Source organism: Taudactylus pleione, unplaced genomic scaffold (assembly GCF_031769625.1).
Source record: "Taudactylus pleione unplaced genomic scaffold, aTauple2 ptg000743l, whole genome shotgun sequence".
Taxonomy (NCBI): Eukaryota; Metazoa; Chordata; class Amphibia; order Anura; family Myobatrachidae; genus Taudactylus; species Taudactylus pleione.
Window position 1 is genome coordinate 626,474 of NW_028285145.1, and position 8,209 is coordinate 634,682.

Below are 8,209 nucleotides of genomic sequence, written 5' to 3' on the forward strand. Positions count from 1 at the left end.
ACACAGGAACAGGGCAGAATCCACCAGGACACAGGAGTAAGACTGGCAGTGACAGGACACAGGAGTAAGACTGCCAGTGACAGGACACAGGAGTAAGACTGCCAGTGACAGGACACAGGAGTAAGACTGCCAGTGACAGGACACAGGAGTAAGACTGGCAGTGACAGGACACTGAGGACTGAATATCACAGGCAGGCAGGAACTGACTTGAATCCCTAATGAAGGGAGAGGTCTCCTGTGATTGGTCAGTCAGGCTGAGGTCAGGTAACGAGACTACCAACAGGTGAGTAGCTGCCCATAGCAACCAGAGTCAAGGTAGCAAGGATAACAACTGAGATCCAATCAGGCAGAGAGCCACCACGGCACATGTAACACTGTGTCCTCAGGGGAGGGGGTAAAACCAGCATGGTGGGAGGTACGCTGCAGTCCTGTGCCCCTGTATTATCCCTGTAAGGTAATGATGTATTATGTGTCCTTAGGGGAGGGGGTGTAACCAGCATGGTGGGAGGTACACTGCAGTCCTGTGCCCCTGTATTATTCCTGTAAGGTAATGATGTATTATGTGTCCTCAGGGGAGGGGTGTAACCAGCATGGTGGGAGGTACACTGCAGTCCTGTGCCCCTGTATTATACCTGTAAGGTAATGACATGTTGTGTCCTCAGGGGAGGGGGTGTATCCAGCATGGTGGGAGGTACGCTGCAGTCCTGTGCTCCTGTATTATTCCTGCAAGGTAATGATATCTTATGTGTCCTCAGGGGAGGGGTATAACCAGCATGGTGGGAGGTACACTGCAGTCCTGTGCCCCTGTATTATTCCTGTAAGGTAATGACATGTTGTGTCCTCAGGGGAGGGGTATAACCAGCATGGTGGGAGGTACGCTGCAGTCCTGTGCCCCTATATTATCCCTGTAAGGTAATGATGTATCATGTACAGGGTGACACTATCCAGCACCATGTACAGTATATTATATCCTCTGATTGCTACGTGTACTGTAGTCCCTCTGTATAACCAGCTTATAGTGAGAGTGACATAACACCAATAATACATTATACGCCAAAAACATACCTATGGGTAAGTGAGGGTGGGGTAATAACAGGGTGATATAAGGAAGGAATACTTTATAGTATATAATAGATAAATAATAATTAATACTCTGGTTAACAAATATTAAGGTAATACAGGTAAGCAGTGAGGTATGCTGGGAGTTGTAGTCCAAGTCATCCTTTACTAGGTAGCATAGTCTGGGACTACAACTCCCAGTATGAGGCCGGCTGCTGAAATAATGATCTGGAGAAAGTTTTCTAGTAATAGATGTTTATTATATGCAGCCGCACAATACAGAATATTATACACACAGATCGTAATAACGTCATAAAGATCTCACACGCCTTATAGCGCAAAGTTACACAACACACAGCGCACGTCTTACACTATGGGCCTGATTCAGACCCACTCGCGAGCGGCTGTCCGCTCGCAAGTGGGTCGATGTTATGGACTGAGCATGCGCACGACGGAGAGAGCTCCGTCGTGCGCATGCGCCAGACGCGACGAGCGAAGGAAAGTCCTTCGCTCGTTGTGTCCGATCAAAGGGGGCGTGCTGTCAATGTTGATTGACAGCACGCCCCCTTTGGTGGGCGTGCCGGGGGCATGCCTCCCTGACGGGGGCGTTCCTAAGGGAACGCCTCCCGTCAGAAGCCGGCCCACTGACATCACTAGTGATGTCAGTGGGAGTGATTTTGGCTCTGATAGAGCCAAAATCACTCTGGAGCTTGCGGTTGAAAACCTCAACCGCAGGCTCCGGCTCGCAAATTCGATGGTTGCGATGGTCTCGACCATCGCGGCCATCACAATGCACGCTCGTATAGCCTGTGGGTGGTGACCCACAGCTATACGAGCGTCCAGGAGGACGCTCCATGAAAATGGAGCCCGGCCCTCATTCAGAGCGTGCGCTCTGCTCAGAGCGTACGACTCTGAATGAGGGCCTATATCCCAGGTTCTCAAACTCCGTCCTCAGGACCCCACACAGTGCATGTTTTCCAGGTCTCACAGAATTACAAGTGCAATAATTATCTCCACCTGTGGATCTTTTAAAATGTGTCAGTGAGTAATGAGTGCACCTGTGCACCTGCTGGGTGACCTGGGAAATGTGTCAGTGAGTAATGAATACACCTGTGCACCTGCTGGGTGACCTGGGAAATGTGTCAGTGAGTAATGACTACACCTGTGCACCTGCTGGGTGACCTGGGAAATGTGTTGGTGAGTAATGATTGCACCTGTGCACCTGCTGGGTGACCTGGGAAATGTGTCAGTGAGTAATGATTACACCTGTGTTCTTGCTGGGTGACCTGGGAATTGTGTCAGTGAGTAATGAGTACACCTGTGCACCTGCTGGGTGATCTGGGAAATGTGTCAGTGAGTGATGATTACACCTGTGCACCTGCTGGGTGATCTGGGAAATGTGTCAGTGAGTGATGATTACACCTGTGCACCTGCTGGGTGATCTGGGAAATGTGTCAGTGAGTAATGACTACACCTGTGCACCTGCTGGGTGACCTGGGAAATGTGTCAGTGAGTAATGAATACACCTGTGCACCTGCTGGGTGACCTGGGAAATGTGTCAGTGAGTAATGAATACACCTGTGCTCCTGCTGGGTGACCTGGGAAATGTGTCAGTGAGTAATGATTACACCTGTGCACCTGCTGTGTGACCTGGGAAATGTGTCAGTGAGTAATGACTACACCTGTGCACCTGCTGGGTGACCTGGGAAATGTGTCAGTGAGTAATGATTACACCTGTGCACCTGCTGGGTGACCTGGGAAATGTGTCAGTGAGTAATGATTACACCTGTGCACCTGCTGGGTGACCTGGGAAATGTGTCAGTGAGTAATGAATACACCTGTGCTCCTGCTGGGTGACCTGGGAAATGTGTCAGTGAGTAATGACTACACCTGTGCACCTGCTGGGTGACCTGGGAAATGTGTCAGTGAGTAATGATTACACCTGTGCACCTGCTGGGTGACCTGGGAAATGTGTCAGTGAGTAATGATTACACCTGTGCACCTGCTGGGTGACCTGGGAAATGTGTCAGTGAGTAATGACTACACCTGTGCACCTGCTGGGTGACCTGGGAAATGTGTCAGGGAGTAATGATTACACCTGTGCACCTGCTGGGTGACCTGGGAAATGTGTCAGTGAGTAATGACTATACCTGTGCACCTGCTGGGTGATCTGGGAAATGTGTCAGTGAGTAATGAATACACCTGTGCTCCTGCTGGGTGATCTGGGAAATGTGTCAGTGAGTAATGAATACACCTGTGCACCTGCTGGGTGACCTGGGAAATGTGTCAGTGAGTAATGAATACACCTGTGCACCTGCTGTGTGACCTGGGAAATGTGTCAGTGAGTAATGAATACACCTGTGCTCCTGCTGGGTGACCTGGGAAATGTGTCAGTGAGTAATGATTACACCTGTGCACCTGCTGGGTGACCTGGGAAATGTGTCAGTGAGTAATGAATACACCTGTGCACCTGCTGTGTGACCTGGGAAATGTGTCAGTGAGTAATGACTACACCTGTGCACCTGCTGGGTGACCTGGGAAATGTGTCAGTGAGTAATGATTACACCTGTGCACCTGCTGGGTGACCTGGGAAATGTGTCAGTGAGTAATGAATACACCTGTGCTCCTGCTGGGTGACCTGGGAAATGTGTCAGTGAGTAATGACTACACCTGTGCACCTGCTGGGTGACCTGGGAAATGTGTCAGTGAGTAATGATTACACCTGTGCACCTGCTGGGTGACCTGGGAAATGTGTCAGTGAGTAATGACTACACCTGTGCACCTGCTGGGTGACCTGGGAAATGTGTCAGGGAGTAATGATTACACCTGTGCACCTGCTGGGTGACCTGGGAAATGTGTCAGTGAGTAATGACTATACCTGTGCACCTGCTGGGTGATCTGGGAAATGTGTCAGTGAGTAATGAATACACCTGTGCTCCTGCTGGGTGATCTGGGAAATGTGTCAGTGAGTAATGAATACACCTGTGCTCCTGCTGGGTGATCTGGGAAATGTGTCAGTGAGTAATGAATACACCTGTGCTCCTGCTGGGTGATCTGGGGAATGTGACCTGTGTGGGGTCCTGAGGACCGAGTTTGAGAACCACTGCTCTATATAATATGCTATATACTAGACAGAGAGTCACCTTTCCCATAATGTGAGGTTGGGACTTATAGGTCATCAGTTATGGCTGAATGTACACAGGAAAGACAGATAATATGGTAACATCAGGAAACCTCAATTACATGTTACAGTGTGTTTGTATTTTTAGAACTAATGTATACAGAATATTTCCTCCTATCTGTGTGAGCCCAATGTCACAAAACGACTCTACATAGATATAGGTAATTACAGCTGTGCCCACAGGGGGTTATGTATATACTACAGTAATAGGGACCCCAACCCAGCAAGTGGACAACTCTCTCACCCCCCATGTGTTCACTTCATAAGCACAGGTGGCTATTTGGGCTTTTAGCTTCCTCCATTATAGACTATAAAACATTTGGACCCCCCCTCCTCTCCTGTGCCCCTCTACCCATTTCCGCCACCCATCCCTCTCCTGTATGGATACAGTTTATCTTTCAGGAGAAACATTCAGCCCCTGCATAAATCACAACCAATAGGAACAAGAGTAGTACGGACTTCAGTGATAGGGCACACACTGGCTGACAGGCAGGTTATTGCAGCCAATCACAGCTCTCGCTGACATGTATATTATCTATAAAGAACGTTTCTAACACACTAACAAGGGAACAAATCCAGTCCCTGGTTACACAGAAGGATTGGCTCAGCTGTAGCTCCACCTATTACGACATTCTATTGGCTATTTTTCTACCTATCAGATTCCCCTCCTTACGGTGTCCCCAGTCTCTGGATGGATTCCTCCTGGCTTCTGATCACCCGGTAATCGTCATGCGACCGTCGTCTATGTATAATGCAGCATGAAGGGGCTCAGTGAATGTGGCCTCAAGGTGTGTAAGTGTTGGAAAACCGCAGATTTATTACGGTTACTACAAGAATAAAAGGCCAGGCTTCCATCCTCATAATCCAGACACATCAACACTCTACCCCAGGAAACATCATCTTCCAACTCAGTCTTATTTCTGTCATGTATCACTGAATACACATTTTTCTTAAATTTCCCATATCTATAAATCCTGCTCACACAGAAACACCAGGACTTGTTATTGTACCCAATGTCTGACTGACGTCCTCTCCTGTCTATACTGGGATAACACATCCCCACCCTCCAGTCCCCTGATTTACTAACATCCACTTCCCAGTAATGTCGCCCTGAGGAGAATCCCCTGGTGCTTATTACCTGATAACACTGAAATCTCTCTGGTGTTTCTGGACGGTTCTGTTCTTTATCTGAACTGAATGCAGTTTTCCTGTCACCTGATATACATACAAAATTACTAGCTGTGTCTAGATCCAGTAATAAGACCCCTGTATTTATATCTGTCATTATAATAGATTCATTATTAGCCTCCAGTAATATGTCTGTAGCTTCCTGCACATAGACCCCTGTATTTATACCTGTTATTATATCAGATAATGTGTGTAATGTCCCTGAGATGAGACCCATATCCAGATCTCCTGCACCATGGACCTGGTTATCATGTCTCTCTGTGTCCTCAGTATCACACAAGTCACCTGTGTCTGGTTCCTGTAAGACAGTCACTGGATTAGAGACGTTACACAGCTCCTCAATGTGACGAATCTTCCTGGACAGCTCGTCCTTCTTTATTTCCAGCTGCTGGATCAGATCAGAGACTGAGAGTGAAACGCGCTGTTCCTGCCTGGAGATCTCACTCAGGACTCTCTTCTCCAGGTCTTCCAGCTGTCTCCTGATGTCTCTAAACAGGGCAGTGACTGTCTCTGTTACACAAACTGCTTTTCTCTGATCTTCTTTCCTGCGCTCCTGCAGACTCTGGTCTCTTTTCTCAGCCTCTTCTCTCTTTGTCATCAGTTTTAGAAGAACATCTCTCAGCTTCTCCTTTTTCTTCTCAGAGGCCTCATCCAGCGTCTCCACCAGGTGTCCCTGATGCTCTCCAGCCACAGTGCAGGACTCACAGATACAGGCCGAGTCTTCTCTGCAGAAATACTTCAAAATATCTTTATGGACAGAACATTTTCTCTTCTCCAAATAAGTGGTGGGATCAACTAAGACGTGTTCTGCTGACTTGTTGTGCGTCTTCCAATGTATATCACAGAGAGACTCTTCACACCTGAGACAGGTTTTAAGGGCAGGTACTGGAGATTGGACACAGTTAGTGCAGAACACCCCAGTTCCCTCCTCTGGAATAGAGCGGACATGTTCTGCTATGTTGCAGAGCTTTCTTCTTTTCTCCAGGGCAGGACGATCTGGAAACACAGCTCTGCATTCAGGACAGCTGTATACTCCAGACCCCTCCTGTGCATCCAACATACGATCAATACAGTCCCTGCAGAAGTTGTGCCCACATCTCAGGGTTACAGGATCTATATAATTGCTCAGACAGATGGAACAGTCCAGCTCCTGTCTCAGATCAGCAGACGCCATCGCTGGCAGCAGAAGGGAGAAATGAAAGTGAAAGTCTCTGACAGCCAGAAACCAGTTAGGTCACATTCTGCACACAGGGCGAGGCTGAGCTGTCATTCTACATCTAGGATCAGTGTAAAAAAAAATTGTACTAATGATGGAAACAGCTAATCTGATAAAAATAAATAATCTGGGGGAACAAAGATCAGTTATATTATTCAGAGTTTAATTTACAGTAAACAGAAGTTGCTGATGTTTTTGGCAGCAACTTGCGCTTACTAATTAACATTTTCCAAGCCACTTGTGTGCTTATTATCTGCACTATGCGGCCTGTCGAAGCTGGATAATTGGCTGAGACAGAATCTGTTTAAAATTAAATCTGCACGACGCCATTTTGCGAATGGCAACAAGACGCCATTTTGTGACTGGCCGCCCAGCGCCATTTTAGCGAATCACACACATAAGTACATACGGCGATGCTATTATTTAGCGTTGTGCGATTCCCACGCAATAGAAAGATGTTAAAAGTCCTCATTATATAAATACAGACAGTTACTAAAACATATAATATGATTAACCCTGCAAAACACGTATCACAATGTACTCCACAAACACGTAGTCGCACAACGCTAACTAGCGTCTTTTCTCAATACCCCAATACTTACACACTGCACTCTTACATAAAAGGTTCCCTAGCATTAAGGTTAATATTAAAGATTTTATTCATTATCAATAATGTTGTGAAATACATGTTATTTGATATCTAATGTTTAGTGCATGATAAGCAGACCGTGTTTGGTGTCATTCTAAACCACTGTGTCTTTGCAGATTTCCAGTTCCATCGGGGAAGAAATCGCAACATGTGTCTTCAAGTTATGGATCATAGAGAGTTAGGCATTGAAATGTATCCTGTAATGCAGCCAGTTTAGATTTGTTATGCAGCGGGAAAATGGACACAAAGAGCTGTTGGAGGCTGGACTGTGACCATACGATTTCACATATGAACTAAACTGTAACAGAAGAACCAGGAAGAAGAACCAATGGAATCATGCCAACCTGTTCTATTGTATTGCCTATCTCTGTAAGAGTATATATGCAGGCTCTCTGAAACTAGATGCTAGTCTTCTTGCTTTGCTGTTGACGGAGGTTTCATCTTTGATGCCGGGATCTGGATCCAGAGCGCGTGCGTATGTAACGACTGTACCTTGTGTCTGTATAATTTGTTTGCGCTAATTGTATTTAGATCACAGCATGTAACTATCTGTTTTTATGGTGAATAATAACTTTTTGTGATTTGGAACCACAATCAAAGTCTGAAAGCAATTATTTCTTGTGCGACTCATAACGCTAAATAGTGACAATTTTAGAGTGTATGTGTAGGTAGGAATCGATAGTTGGGGGCTCGCAGTGTGAAATCACGCTACCAGTCACACGGTAACACTTGGTCAGCGATCTCTCAGCAAAAGGGTGGAGGCACCATAGCAGGAAAGAACGCATTGTGCTTTCGAATATCTGCTACCACTTTGTTGCTGAGAGCCCGCTACCCGTTATTGTGTGAGTTCAAGGAGCGCTGATTAGAATCCAGGGACAAGGGAGGAAAAAGTTTGTTTTCCTTCGTTGATAGAATT

At 46.6% G+C, this 8,209-nt stretch overlaps 1 pseudogene; it reads right to left on the bottom strand.

Moving 5' to 3' along the window:
- Nucleotides 1-3,792: 3,792 nt before the first annotated feature.
- LOC148477134 (E3 ubiquitin-protein ligase TRIM11-like) lies at nucleotides 3,793-6,602 on the bottom strand (annotated as a pseudogene).
- Between the last annotated feature and the right edge of the window lie 1,607 nt (nucleotides 6,603-8,209).